Genomic DNA, 15,403 nt, shown 5'->3' on the forward strand with positions numbered 1-15,403 from the left:
GTGGCCCCAAGTCATCGACTCTCTGGTACTCCTTTATTGAGGGTGCATTTGCAAGGAGGTGGAGAAAGTAACATGAATGGAACACCTCCTGTATGCTTTGTGCATACAGTCTACACTCATAGCGCCTTCCATCTTCACGTCAGTCCTGTCTGATAGGCATGATTGGCCCCATTTTGCCCCGGACAGTAAAGGTTCCTTGTTGGCAGAAATGGTTAAGCACTTGGCTGTTAACCAAAAGGTTAGCGGTTCGAACCCACTCAGCTGCCCCTCGGGAGAGAGACCTGGCCAAGAGAACCCTATGGAGCAGTTCTACTCTTGTCACATGGGATCACTATGAGCGAGCCAGAATCAACTCGACAGCACGTAACAACAAGAGTTAAGGCTCCCTAGCTGGTAAGAGTGAAGCTGGGTATAACCCAGGTCTGTCTGATTCCAGGGCCTGTGCCCTTTCTCCTCCCCTGGGTTGTCTTCTCAAGAGTTAACCAAAGACCACATGTCCCTCGAGTCAGTTTCCCAGGTGTAGCAAGGGGTGGCGAGGGTGAGCAAGTACGAAAGGGGAGGTGGCCTGACAACTGAAAGGTGTACACGGCAGCTGGTCACTGCCTGGCCCCATCCAGCTACTGCCCTGCACGCTGGCCTCAGCTTCCTCCTGCTGCTGTCTCCCTAGCATTTTCTCTCATCACGGTCCCCTGCCTGTCCTTTTTAATGACCATGTAATTGTCCATCAAATAGGCATATGTTTTCCTCCCCTCAGCCATTCCTGGAAAACAAGCTCTTCCTCGCCCACAGCCTGATTTCTTCTCGGCTCCTCCTGACTTCCTTGAGGTGGATGAGCCAGCCGGGGTCCTCACAGCAGGCTACAGAGGGCTCTTCTGCACCCCTTTCCTTTCTCGTGACCTTCCAGGTCAGAAAACTGGGTGTTTCTTTCATGCCAGCGGTGAGACTCTGCCTCTGACCCAGTTCTCGTGTATGTTTATAGCATTTCCTGCTCAGAATTCCTCCCTTTAGAGTGACTTCAGATGGTGAATCCCCCACAGGCTTCCTGAGGGTCCTCAGCTCTGTCATTTGGGGGATGGGGGGCCAGCGACACGCTTTTGGGGTCCTTGTGCGGCCTGAGAGGCCCTGCCCACCCGTGGGCCTTGGGCAGAGAAATGATATCACGCAGGATTTTCAGTTGAATTCCCAGCCCCTCGGGATGAAATCCTCACTAGAGAAAAACCTCCGAGGCCCAGCTGTTTCGACAGTTTCAAATTGAACCTGGTTTGGAAACAATGGTGTGGGTGGCTGGTGGGTGTCCCTGGAGGTAGAAAGTTGGCCTGTTGTGCCCCACCTCCCACACACGAAGAATGAAGTTCTCATGGCACCTGGCCGCTTTGGACCAGAGTGCTGCAATGGGTCACCTGCGTGCATTGGGTTGACCCGGAGCCGAGCTGACTGGGTTCAAACCAAACAAAAAAACAGAAACCAAACCTGCTGCCGTCAAGTTGATTCTGACTCCTGGCGATCCCATGTGTTACAGAGTAGAACTGCCCCATCGGGTTTTCTTGTCTGTAATCTTTACGGAAGCAGATCACCAGGCAGTTCTTCAGGGGTGCCATGGGGTAGGATTGAACTACCAACCTTTAGTTTAGCAGACAGTGCAAACCATTTACGCCACCCAGGGACCTGGGTTCAAACCACTCACCAGGAAACATTCTACCCTTGCTCACACAGCTGTCCCTGGTCTCACGGCAGCGCCTGGCCATGTCAACCGCATGTCAGGCCCATCACACTCTCAGGCCTGACCAGGGTTATCACGCTGACAGAGCACAGCTGGCCCCTCACTCCGTGACCCTGCACTTTTCATTTCCTTAATTACTGCCTTTTGCTTTGACGTAAGGGGCCGAGGTCTGGGTCAGGGTTGCTTGTATATTTTCCTTTCTTTCTCATTAAAATTGCCCAGCTCTCGGGGCCCCTGGTTAGATTTTGACTGGGTTTAAAAATGTTCTCTCTCTCTTCCCGACCCCTAAAAACCCTGCATCCTGATTTCTGCGAAGCCATTTCAACAGCAAAGGAAATAAGGGGTCAAGCTCTTGGGAGCCCCAATCTGTTCTTCCCTTCGTGAAGAGTTGTGGCTGTTTCTCAAGGGCTGTGTTCCTCCACTTTGCTGACCCAGGGAGTGTGACCCCTTGGGCCCCGGGTGGCCAGGTCAGCAGGTCACCATCTGGAAGGGCTGGGACCCCCTCCAAAGGCAGGCCTTGCTCACAGCACCTCCTGGTCTCATGATCCCCCACTTGGTTGTAGGGCAGATGACCCTGCTGTTTGTTTGGGGTCCTCAAATGCAATCCTACCATCTTAAATTTGTCCGGAACAGTGTCAATTTTCCCATAAGGAAGAAACTGATTCTTTCAGCACCCTGTCTTCTCAGGAGACTTCCCAGTGGGCAAACGCCAGAAGTCCACGACCCGTTGCCATTAAGTCAATTCCGACTCATAGTGACCCTATAGGACAGAGTAGAACTGCCCTATAGTGTTTCTGAGGAGCAGCTGGTGGATTTGAACTGCCAACCTTTTGGTTAGCAACTGAGCTCTTAACCATTGCACCACCAGGGCTTGCCAGGAGAAGGGTATTCCTTACTGCCCAGCCAAATCCCACTCATCCTTCAGGCCTTGGTCACACCTCACCTGGGCCATGAAGCCACCTGTGTCTGATGAGCCAGGGCTCCTTGACTCTCCTTCCTGGGAGCTGAGAACCCACGCCACACTTGGGAGCCTGCAGTCCTTGTTGGCCTTAAACTGCTGCCATTGGTCGAGTGGGTTGGTCACTGAGGTTCTGGGATGGAGCTAATGCCTGGGGCACAGAGTGGATGCTTGAGGAAGCTGTGTGGCTGATGGATTGAACTGGCTTGGACCCCACCTGGAGAAGCAACGGGCTCCTTGGCTGACTCAAGGGAACCGGCCTGAGCCAAACTCTTTAAGTGGTCACAGAAGTAGCCCACCTCCCTCTCTATTTGCAGAGACAACTCCCATCCCTGGCAGTCTCTTTCTGGTGGGGTTCTGAATGTCAACGAGTCAGGAAGACCAATATGGCCTGCCCAAATAACCAGCTACCCCAGGTCCCCACCAAAGAGGAGTGAAAGATCGCTACCCAAAGCATTGAGGAACTTGCCAGAGTGGTCTCTGATGGAATTGTGGGCCTCGTGGAGGATAGTGGGTTACTTCCTTTGCTTGCCTTACCTTGGCCTCTACTGACCACGCAAAGCTCCAGAGAGCCCCGTGAGCCCTCCAGACTCTGGACCCCTTGGCCATTCCTCGAGAGAAAGGCAGAGGTGGCAGATTGGGTGCCATCTTCCTCAAGGTGTGGTGGGAGTCAGAGGCAGGAGGAGGTGGACTCCTGGGCACGTCCCTCTCAAGATGGCCCCTTTGAGACTGAGTGCTGTGTGTAGGAGACAGTGGAAGATCCAGATTTTGTAGGGAGCCGAAGTTAAATAATTTGGGGAGGGCCCTCTTTAAGAAAAAGAATACACCAACTGGTCAGCAGTTACTTTAAAACAAAGAATGTAAGGAGGCAGGGAAACTAGATTAATGGAAACAACCAGAACAGAAATATTGAGAATGTTCATGCATCGTGAAGGATGTAACCAATGTCACTCAACAGTTTGTGTAGAAGTTGTTGAATGGGAACCTAAACTGCTGTGTAAACCTTTCCCGAAAACACAATAAAATATTTTTAAAAAGAAAAGAAACAGAAAACAACATTAAGTACAAAAGCAAATATTTACTGAGAATGAGAAAAGAAATCGCAACAGATTACTAGAGGCTTAGAAATTCAGGTCCCTTTAGTCTGAGATCTCAATTTACCCGAAGCGTTGTTATTAGCTGCCATTGAGCTGGTCCCTGATTCTTGCGACCTCATGCACAGCAGGGTGAAAGCTGCCTGGTCCTGCTCCATCCCCTTGATTGGTTGTGGGTTAGACCATTGTGATCCGAAGGGTTTTCACTGGCTGACTTTCAGAAGTAAATCGCCAGTTCTTTCTTCCTAGCCCACTTTAGTCTAGAAACTTGGCTGAAACCTATTCAGCATAACAACATGCAAACCTCCACTGACAGACCAGTGGTAGTTGTGCATGAGGTGCGATGGCCAGGAATCTAACCCAGGTCTCCCACACGGAAGGCAAGAATTCTACCACTGTGCCACCAGGGCTCCTTCTTATCACTGACTCCTGGTTTTCCCTCCCTTCCTGGAATACTCTGTAGCTCCCATCCAGGACCTAAAGCTTGTGCTTCCTCTGCTTCATGGTAACTCCATTTCTGGTTGGAAACCTTGCCTGCCCTCATGGGGCGTGGTGAGTACCACCTTGCCTTAGAACTCATCACCCAACGGGAGGGAGATTTCTCCATTTTTTAGCTGTCATCCCGCATCATCCAAGGACCTCCGGCCACCAGCTCCCACCCAGCCGTGTGTCCCTGCCTGTTGGGGCTATGTCTGTCCATTACAGCCGTGCCTCCCAACTGGCCTGACCATGGGGGACCCTCCTGGGCTAAGTCGGGGTGTTTGGACCCAAAGCTGACAAGTGGAAGAATAGACAGCAGTCTCCAGGCATCCGAGCATGAGCTTTTGGGCTGATTGTTTCCCCCTAAGGACCAAGAGACAAAAGCCCTGCCTTTTCCTTTGGTTCTGTTCTCATCTGGGCTCATGCAGTGTGTGTCCTGCCCGGCCGAGGACAGAGAGGAACCGCTCCAGACGGATGCCAGGCGCCACGGGCCTCCCCACACGGCGGTGACGGTTTTGATTAAAAAGGTGGAAAAATGGCGCTCTTTCTTCCTGTCAGCTAGACCTTAAATCAACCCTCGTGAGGAAGCCCCCCTGAGGCTTCTGCTCCCTGAGCTTCCCTTGGTCCCTGGTGAGCTTTGCACAAGTGTGTGGAGTTTAAGGCCAGGATTCGGGGTGGGGACGAGCCCCCTCGCTCCGCTGCCTCCTCCAGTGCCACGTCTGGGGTCAGTGAGCCAGGCTGAGTTAGTTCTGGGAACCAGCACCTTCAGGGTGAGAAAGGAGCGAGGCAGCGGCAGGTGCTGAGTTGTCTGGAATTTCGAGCTCTCGAAGTTTGAAGGCCCTTTGGGGTCACCTGGGCTAAGCCTCTGATTTCACAGAGGAACCAGCCTGGACTCTTGGTGACCAGAGACAGATAACTGCCTCACAGTTGCTCAAAGCACCAGCTGCGGTTGAGTGGACCCCAACTCATGGCAACCCCACACGTGTCAGGGTAGAAGAACTGTGCTCTGTAGGGTGGTTTTTTTTTTTGTCTTGATTTTATTTTTATGTTGTTGAGAATATACACAGCAGAACACACACCAACTTAACTGTTTCTCCATGTAGAATTCAGTGACATTGATCACATTCTTCCAGTTGTGCAGCCATTCTCACCCTCCTTTTCCAAGTGGTTCCTCCCTCAGTAACGTAAACTCACGGCCCTCTAAGCTTCCCTGTAACCGTTAGAGTTGCTGTTGTCAGTTTGATCCCATACAGGTAGATCTTAAAAGAGCACAGTGCTCAGGGCAGACATTCTTTACTAGTTAAGCCAAACTGTTGTCTGGTTTTAAGAAGACTTTAGGGGGTGTTTTTGGTTTAAGGTTTAAAGATTATCTCAGGGCAGTAGTTGTGGGGACTCCATAGGGTTTTCAGTGACAGATTTTTTAGAAGTAGATCACCAGCCCTTTCTTCTGAGGCACCTCAGGGTGGACTCAAACCTCCAGCCTTTTGGTTAGCAGCCAAGCGATCAGCCATTTGACCACCTAGGGACTCCCTGCTCAAATGGGGAATTTATTGGAAGGATGGGGAGAAGTTCTCTCATATACTCAAAAGAACCCATGAGAAGACCCAGGGCTGCCCAACACCTGGAACCAGGATGCTTCTGTCCAAGGCCAGCTCCAGGTTCTCCTCAGCGGGAAGCCTAGCCCCCAGGCATTAGTTTCTGCCTGAGACAGTCCTTCATCCTGGTTCTAGTCAAGAAGACTCAAAGAAGAGCTCTGATTGGCCCAGCTTGTCACGAAGGCAGGGGCTGGACCTGGTGACCTGGTGAAGGTGCTTCTGGGTGGACAGACCCCCTTGCTCTCCACCTGACCTCTTAACTCTATCCAGCTGTGCACACGCACACACGTACTTAGTCACGTAGTATGTTGAGTACGTGCTATGTTCCAGAAGCATCATTCCATCATTTCCAAAAAGCCAGGTGAACAGATCACAGGATTTGTGGTCAGACAGGCCTGGATCTGAGTCTCAGCCCCACCATTTACTCACTTTATCCAGTCTACGAGCATTCATGGAATATTCACTGTGCCCCAAGTGCTGGGCTGGCTTCTGATGAAACAGGAATGAAATGGCTGCCCTGCCTTTCAAAGCGCTAAGGCCCAGTTTCTATACCTGGGACCCTGGAACACTCAACCTCACCTCACAGGATGGTATGCTCACGGTACGCCCAGGCCACGGGCTGCACCCTGCTGCTGCTCAGGCCAGTGGCTGCAGCAGCCCCTCTGAGGCACCACAATTGCTTCAGGCCCCAACTGGGGCCCCACCCCTGTCCCCGCCCACGGCCGGCTGGGGGCTTTGCGTGCAGAGCTCCCCACAGCTGACGCAGATCCCCTCATGAAGGGTCAAGGGACGGCCAGGGTGCAGCTGTGGGAGGGCCCCTCCCCCGCTCCCGTCCCAGAGGAGAAATGGGGTGGCCCCCCAAGAAACATCTGCCTCCACCCTGGCAGGGCCGGACGGGCAAACCCTAGGCAGCCCCTCATTTAGAAGGACGGGGGCCCCCTCCGGGACCCCTTCTTCTGGAGAGCCCTGGCTCTGTCTGCTGCTCAGCTTTTCCTGAAAGCCAGGTCTATCCACATTGGGAAACTGCAAGTAGTTTACATGGGGGAATGTCAACTGCCCACATGTGAAAATATACACATCATTAAGCCCTAAGTGCTTGCGTCTGTAGATAGAGCGGATAGTCTCCTGGGCTGACCTTTTGTCCACTGACGGAACACTGCTAATGAGCCGAACTCCTCGCGGGATGTTTTCATATGTTGAAGCGAAACATATGTTGGACATTAGCCTGTGTATGTGCATGGGGTGGGGGGTATGCACGAGAGCGCTGCACCAACAGTCTTTGCCAAAACAGGGTCTAGCACACCTCGTTACCGAGGTCTCTCTAGAGCCAGGGCTCCCCAAGGGCCTCAAAGCAGGGCTTGCTCCTCAAGGCCAAGTCCTACCCTCCTGCAGCGCCATCTAAGAAGGAGGATTGAGGGCATGACATGCTTAGGGATAAGGCTCTCTAGTCAGATGCCTGGACGTGAAGCCTATATTCACTCACATACCAGCTGTGGGAGCTTGGGCAAGTTACTTAATTCCTCTGAGCCTATTTCTGCATCTGTAAAATGGGGAAAATAGTAATTAAACCTACCTTGAGAAGATTAAATGAAATAAGCAGCAGTATAGCTCCCAGAGAAGGCACTCAAGAAATGCCAGTGATGATGATGACAATTGTCACTGGGAGGTGGGATTGGGTGGAAGGTCATCTTGTATGAGGTTGTGTTGGAAGAAGGTCCTGAAGACTGGGTGGCTTTGGACACACGATGATGGGTGGGAAGGGCTCCTTCTAAGGGAGCATGCCCAGGAAGCAATGAGTGTGGAGCCAGAGCACCAGGGCAGCAGGTCTGGAAGGGTGTTAGGGGCCAGGCCCAAGTGGGCCTTGGAGGCCAACACACCAAGGCCTTGGAATTGGTCCTATACGCAGTGGGGACCATCGATGCTTTGTGGTATAGAAAAACTACCTGGGAGACCATGGTGTCAAGTGCAAGAGCCAAGTGGGTAGCAGGGAGCTCTGAGGCTACTGAATAGTCTGAGCAAGAGAAGGGAATTCTTGAAAACAGGGGAATGAGGTGGGGATGGAGAGGAGGGTTGGGTGGGAGAGACACTGGGGTAAGGTTGCTGTGTGTACATGTCCCCATCTGTGAAATGCGGACAAGCTGGTCTGATACGGGAAAGCTATGTCCTTCTCATCAAGCTGGCTTGGGCAGGGCTTCGAACCCACTGTGCTTGTGTGCATGATATACATAAGAATCACCTGGGAGCTTGTTAAAATGTATGCATATACATAAGAATCACCTGGGGACTTTTTAAAATGTAGGTTCTGATTCATTATATCTGGGGTGGGAGTGCAAATTCTCAGCAGTGAGTCAAACTGGAACAAACCGGTTGGAAGCCCTGGGTTAGAGCTGGTCTAGAGCTTGAGCAGCTCAGGTCCACTCCCTGTACCCTGGGTTCTAATCCTGGCTCTGCTGTGGGCCAGCAGTGTGACCTTGGAAGGGTCCCTTCCCTCCTTGGGGCCTCAGTTTTCTCATCTGTGTAATGAGTGGGTTGGATTGGGTGAGCCCTGAAGGGTCTCCGGGAGAGCCCTGTGTGTCCTTCTCTCCTCCTGCTCCACCTTGGGTCCTGAGTCTTCAAAGAAGTGTAGCGTTTGAGTTTCCAGAAGGTTCAGTCAATGACGCTGACTTCAGGATCATTGTCAGCTGCTGAAGAGATATGCATTGGAGGGGAGTGTGAGCAGAGGAGCATGTCACAGCCCCTCAGTCATGCACCATCCCTGTGTGTTTGTCTCCAAGGACACCAGCCACGTACAACTGACCCCAACTCCACTCTGACATATTGAAACAAGAGGCTTTGATGCACAGAGATGCTTTGGGAACCAGGACCTCACACATCTGGAGCTTCTCTCTGATGCAGGAGACCATCTCCCTCCCACCTGTCAGACATGTGTGGTGCAGAGGGGACAGAAGGGCCAGGAAGCAGGTGCAGCTGCCGAGTCAGCAGGCTGCAGCCCTCTGGGAGTCATCTTAGGGGCTGATGATTCAGGCCTCGTCGCTGCCTGAGGAGAGGCTGCAACTTACTCAGGACAGTGGGGTGCCCTGCCAGCCCTTCCTGCTGTGGTCCACTCTCTGGCTGAGTCCTCATCACTGAGGACCTTTGCTTACTCCAGTGTAAACTCCACCTCTCCTTCAAGGTCCTGCCCTGTCTTATCTCTGCTGGGCTCTCTCCCAAATTGATATCTCATTTACTCCCTTACCTGTTATTGCAAATGCTGCGCTTGGTCATTATTCCAAGGTTAAGCACTTGGTAATTATTCCAGGTGTGCCCGGCTGGCCTCCCAACTCTGAGGACCAGGAGGGAGGCTAGTGTGCCTCGTGGGGTCCCACAATCGTGGCAAGACTCAATCGCGCCACCTAGTGGACAGATGCTGGGCTGGCCTTGCTGAGTGAAGGGCAGAGGCAGAGCTGGGGTAGGCTGTCTGCCTGCCCTGGGGTTTCTGTGACTTCTGCCCAGTGACCTCTACAAAGTCACTGAGAGTGGGCAGTGAGCATCAGAGGGAGGCCAGAGTTTGAGGGTGGTGGGACATCCTTCCTGATTGAGCACTGAGTAAAGCATCCGTCAGGGTGGTTTTGTACTGGGACAGCTGACACCGAGGAAAGGCCAATACCCTCCCAGCCCCCTCGCCTGTCTGCCTCAGTGCCTGAAACGCCCTGGATCATTCCTGCTTCAGGGTAGACACAGGGCTTGTGAAGCCGCAGCTCTGAACTGAGAGGGGTGAAGAAGCGTTGAGCTATCACAGCAGCGAGGAGTGGCTTTCAGCCTTCTAGAACATAATCTCTTAGTCCCCACGTCACCCCAAACACATGTTTACTCTTAATCCGTTGTACAAATAAAGCTTCAGGTCAGGTCCTCCCACCCTGGCCCTCAGCTTCACCACAGTTCCGGCGAGAAAGGACCATGGCACTGCCAACAGTAGTACTTCCGATGGTCCAGAGCCTGCAGGGAGTGAGGACCAGGTATCCAAGATTTGGCCAGAGCCAAAGTAGGCATGTCTTTTTTAATTTTTTATTGTGCTTTAAGTGAAAGTCAATAATTCAAGTCAGTTTCTCATACAAAAACTTATATACACATTGTTACGTGACCCTAGTTGCTCTCCCTACAATACAAATACCCTGCATTTCCCGTGTCTATTCAACCAGCTCCTGTCCCCCCTGCCTTCTCATCTCGCCTCTGGACAGGAGCTGGGTAACATGGGCATTTCTGTCTGGGACCCACTCAGCCTGCAGGATGCACCCCTGCCCGCCCCACCTCACACACCCTCTGGGTGAGCCTCCTGGAGAGGGATCTGGAGTGGAACAGAATTTTCCTGCCTTTGAAGACCCCCAGCGTGGCTCTTGGCGGCAGGGCTGCAGCTGGGCTGTGGCTGCTCAGAACCCCAGAGCCACTCCAAGCATCCAGCTGTTTTTCTTGCTGTAGGCTGTGACCCCCTTCTTAGTGGCTTCTCTTTGAAATGGACTTCTCTGAACTGGTGGGAGTCCTGGTGGCATAGTGGTTAAGTGCCCAGCTGCTAACTGAAAGGTTGGCAGTTAGAACGTAACAGCCATTCCGAAGGAGAAGTTAGACGTGGCAGTCTGCTTCCATAAAGAGTTTCTGACTTACAGGGTCAAAATCAACTCGATAGCAATGAGTTTGGTTTTTCTCTGAACTGGAGGGGAGGACCCAGCACCACCCAGCTCCACCGATGCAAATAGCAAATGTGGCCCAGCTGGACCCCCCCGAGCAGCAGCTCCATTTGTGACCCTCCTGGCAGGTTTGGGTTTCCGTTCCAGATGTAAACTGGCCAGCAGTTTCTTATTCCTTCTTATTGGCAAAGGTGTCACTCCCTGGAGTCAGTTGAAGTGACATTTGGTTGGAATCGCTTCATCTCTTCATGTCCGACCAGAGACTGATCTTAAAGTGATGGTCATTGAACCAAATGCGTTATTATCTGCTTGTTAGCCACCCTCGTTGGGCTTGGACTGGGGGTAGTGTCCCCAGAGCCCGCTGCCAGCCCCAAAGCTATGAGAGTGGTGTGACTTCATGCACACAGCTGATCGCCCCTCCTGTCCCCTTAGGAGTTAGTAGAGTATGGCCGACAAGGGAGCCAACAGCAGCCAGTTGGCTGTCCTTGCTCGCAGGTGGGAGGGCGATGAGGATTGGGGGTACTGAGGCCGCAATCCACTTTCCCTCTGACTCCATCCTGCCTGAAGGCTTTCCAGATGACCCACCTATCGTTACCTCTCCCTTCTCTGAGCCCTGGGCTGTGGGCCTGAGCCATGTCATCTTTCATATGGATTCAGACCACCGTGGCTGGCAGGGCCTCACAGTTTCTTGGTTTTCAAACTGGGCTCTGCACGTCAGGGGCCTCTAGAAGATGGGGAGGGGGTGAGGGGAGCACCAGCGGCTCAGACACCCCACCATCTCCAACTAGAACACTCCTTCTATAGTCACGCAACCTGGGCTGAAACCCCCTCTCTGCCACTTGCTGGGTGTGTGACTTTGAACAAATCACTTAACTTTTGTGAACTTCAGTTTCCTCGTCTGAGAAATAGGCATCATAATAATACTTACCTCAGAGGTCCTAAAAAAGATTTAATGAAATGCTGCAGGTAAGGTGCTTAGCACAGAGCCTGACCAGAGTCGGCTTTCAATGTATGTAAAGCATTGTTATCAATTACCTCATTTTTATCAGTTTTAAGTATGGGTCTATATGTTGTTGTGTGCTGTTGAGTAGACTTCTGCTCATAGTGACCCCATATGACAGAGTAGGACTGCCCCATAGGGTTTTCTAGGCCAAAATCTTTACAGGAGCAGATCACCAGGTCCTTCCCCTGCAGGGCCACTGGGTGGATTCAAACCGCCAATCTTTTGCTTAGCAGCCTAGCCCTTAACCATTGTGCCACCAGGGCCCCTTATTGGGTCTATGTTGTTGTTATTGTTAGGTGCCATCGAATCGGTTTCAACTCACAGCCTCCCTATGTACAATAGAACAGTACACTGCCCGGTCCTACGCCATCCTCACAATCATTGTTATGCTCGAGCCCATTGCTGCAGCCACTGTTTCAATCTGTCTCCTTGAGAGTCTTCCTCTTTTTTGCTGACCCTCTACTTTACCAAGCGTGATGTCCTTCTCCAGGGACTGATCCCTCCTGATAACACGTTCAAAGTATGTGAGACAAAGTCTCACCATCCTCGTTTCTAAGGAGCATTCTGACTGTACCTCTTCCAAGACAGATTTGTTCCTTCTTCTGGCAGTCCATGTTATATTCAATATTCTTCACCAACGCTGTAATTCAAAGGCATCAATTTTCTTCTGGTCTTCCTTATTCATTGTCCAGCTTTCACGTGCATATGAGGCAGTTGAAAATACCATGGCTTAGGTCAGGCGCACCTTAGTTCTTAAAGTGACATCTTTGCTTTTTAACACTTGAAGTCTTTTGCAGTAGATTTGCCCAATGCAGTAGGTCATTTGATTTCTTGACTGCTGCTTCCATGGGCATTGATTGTGGATCCAAGCAAAATGAAATTCTTGACAACTTGAATCTTTCCTCCATTTATCATGATGTTGCTTATTGGTCCAGTTGTGTGGATTTTTTTTTTTTTTTTTATGTTGAGGTATAATCCATACTGACAGCTGTAGTCTTTGATCTGCATCAGTTAAGTGCTTCAAGCTTTCTCTTTCCTTTCAGCAAGCAAGGTTGTGTCATGTGTATATCACAGGTTGTTAATGAGTCTTCCTCCAATCCTGATGCTGCATTCCTCTTCATATAGTCCAGCTTCTCGGATTATTTGCTCAGCATACAGATTGAATAAGTCTGGTGAAAGGATACAACCCTGACGTACACCTTTCCTGACTTTAAACCACTCGGGATCCCCTTGTTCTGTCTGAACAACTGCCTCTTGATCTATGTAAAGGTTCCTCATGAGCACAATTAAGTGTTCTGGAATTCCCATTCATTGCAGTGTCATCCATAGTTTGTTATGATCCACATGTCGAATGCCTTTGCATAGTCTGTAAAACACAGGTAACCATCCTTCTGGTATTCTCTGCTTTCAGCCAGGATCCATCCGACATCAGCGATGAGATCCCTGGTTCCACGTCCTCTTCTGAATCCAACATGAATTTTTGGCAGTTCCCTGTCGATATACTGCTGCAGCCACTTTGAATTATCTTCAGCAAAGGATCTATAGATAAATTTTATTTGGAAGGAAAAAAAAAAAGTCTGCTGCTAAAGAGTTTGAAAGCCGTTTGAGTCCCAGCCACCCTGTTTTATACATCATCAATAGAACTGAGAGGTGAAATAACTTTTCTGTTAGGATAGTAAACCAGAAAACCAGCTGCCACCCGACTCATGGCAACCACATGTGTGTAGAGTGGAACTGCACTGCATAGGGCTCTCACGGCCGTGATCGTTCAGAAGCAGATCACCAGGCCTTTGTGTAGAGGTGCCCCTGGGTAGGTTTGAACCACCAACCTTTAGGTTAGTAGCCCAGCCCTTAACCATTTGTGCCAACCAGGGACTCCTTATAGTGTATCATTCACGTCTTACTGGAGAAAAAGTACTTAGAGGTCAAAGACCACACTGGCTTCCTGTCCCATTCCCACCCCCACCCCCACCTCTACCGCCTGCCGTGCCTGGCACCAGGCTGGGCCCACAGTGGGTAAACAGGGCTTCCCACTGGGAGAAATGAAGGAAGTGGCTCTGTTATTCCCCATGGCCTGCCCACCCAGTTGATTTACAGCAGGTTCAAAGTCACATTTGAACACCACAACTGAATACCAAGTTCACAGTCACATACTGGCACATCTCGTTCATTAACAAACACACAGTGAGCGCCAGGTCTGTGCCAGCAGGCACTGGGCCCTTCCAAACTGAGGCTGCCCCAGCCATCAGCTCTCATTCAGAAGCATTTTCAGGGTGAGAAGTGTTTGCCTATGGCCTTGGGGTTTGTTTTAATATTTAATTGCTGTGAAGTAGAAGGAGTTATTGATTCCCTTGAGACTCAGCTGCCAGAATTCCCAAGACAGTTCCCCAAGTCTTAGAAGCAAAAAACCGCCAATCATTCGTTCCTAAATCTCGAAGGACACTTGGGGTGTCTCTAGAGCAGCTTCCTCCTGTTACAAATAAGGAGACGGAGACACCAGAGCTCAGGGCTCCTGCCTCCTGGCCTGGGACTCCCTCCACAAACCCATCAGCTTTCCTGTAAAAGGAGCAGCCGTTGCTGCAGAGAGGGGTGCTCCATCAAGTTTGTAGTCTGGAGAGGGAGAGAGTCTAGGGCAGAGTGAGATGGAGGGTGAGTGGCAGCCCCCACCGTCGGGATTGCCCCCGGGGTCAGCAGCCACAATGGGATGGTTGCCATCCCTGGAAACGCGCTTGAACCTGATGTTTGGGCCAAACAGCTTCCCTCCTCTCGCAAGTGAGAGGCATCTGCCATCCCAGCAGCTCCTGCCCACACAGGCTGGGGCTGGGGCTCTGGGTCCTGCTCAGTGGGGAGACCACTGGAGGGGAGACTGGGAGAGAAAGAGGGAAGGACTCAGAACTGGGGGGAACAGAAAACGAGCCACTGATTTCATTCACCAGGGATGGCATGGACTCCCCCTACATGCTAGCACTGAGCCCCTCCCACAGACACCCCCACTGGACTTTGCAGAGTAATCAGCCTCACAGTCGTGTTTCAGTGCGGGGGGTGGGGGGCGCGCGGGGGGCCGGAAGCAAGCCTTGCAGACTTCAGCATCCCTCAGGGAGAAAGATATGTCTTCACCCTGTCTTCCTGAGCCTACTCCCAGCAATTTTCTCAATTATCCCTGTAATTTATTAAAAACCCACCTCATGGCCCAGCTGGTGCATCAGCCCGGTGAGCAGCTGGTAGAGGGTGAATGGTTGGGGGAGGGGCAGGCGTGGGGGTTGTGGGCCTTGGGTGGGGCTGCCTTCCGGCCCTGCCATCTCCCTCCCAAAGGCCCCTGCTGCTCCTGGGTAAAAAAAAAAAAAAAAGAACCCACTGCCTTCGAGCCGATCCCAACTCATAGCTACCCTGTAGGACAAGTAGAACTGCCCCACAGGGTTTCCAAGGCTGTGATCTTTATGGAAGCAGACTGCTGCATCTTTCTCCTGAGGAGCAGCTGGTGGGTTTAAACCATTGACCTTTTGGTTGGCAGCCGAGCGCTTAACCACTGTTTCACAGGATTCCTTTGCCCCTGGGTAAGACATAGAGCGCTTAACCACTGTTTCACAGGATTCCTTTGCCCCTGGGTAAGACATAGAAACTCCCGTATACTCAGCCAAACAGCTGAACCTAGAAGGCGAAGAAAATGGCAGTGGGGGCATTTATCGTGTGCAGGTACAAAGCCAGGATTAGGCCACGTGCTTTACCTAAATCATTGGAATCATCCCAGTGATTCTTGCCGGGAGAACCTGTGATACCTGATCGCTTTCCTTGTAGCAATGAGGCCGATGAGGGAAGACAAAGGTCCCACAAATACAAGTAGCAGAGCTGGGATTCAAACCCAGGTCTCTCTCCTCCGAAGCTATGCTCATAA

The 15,403-nt window shown here is 51.5% G+C and overlaps 1 protein-coding gene across 2 annotated transcripts in view; it reads left to right on the forward strand.

Annotated features, from left to right (window-relative positions):
• Positions 1 to 15,403, forward strand: part of GRK5 (G protein-coupled receptor kinase 5) — a 237,159-nt gene that overhangs the window by 186,624 nt on the left and 35,132 nt on the right. The gene's annotated exons all lie outside the window — the stretch shown is intronic.

The sequence above is a fragment of the Elephas maximus genome, chromosome 16, assembly GCF_024166365.1.
Source record: "Elephas maximus indicus isolate mEleMax1 chromosome 16, mEleMax1 primary haplotype, whole genome shotgun sequence".
Taxonomy (NCBI): Eukaryota; Metazoa; Chordata; class Mammalia; order Proboscidea; family Elephantidae; genus Elephas; species Elephas maximus.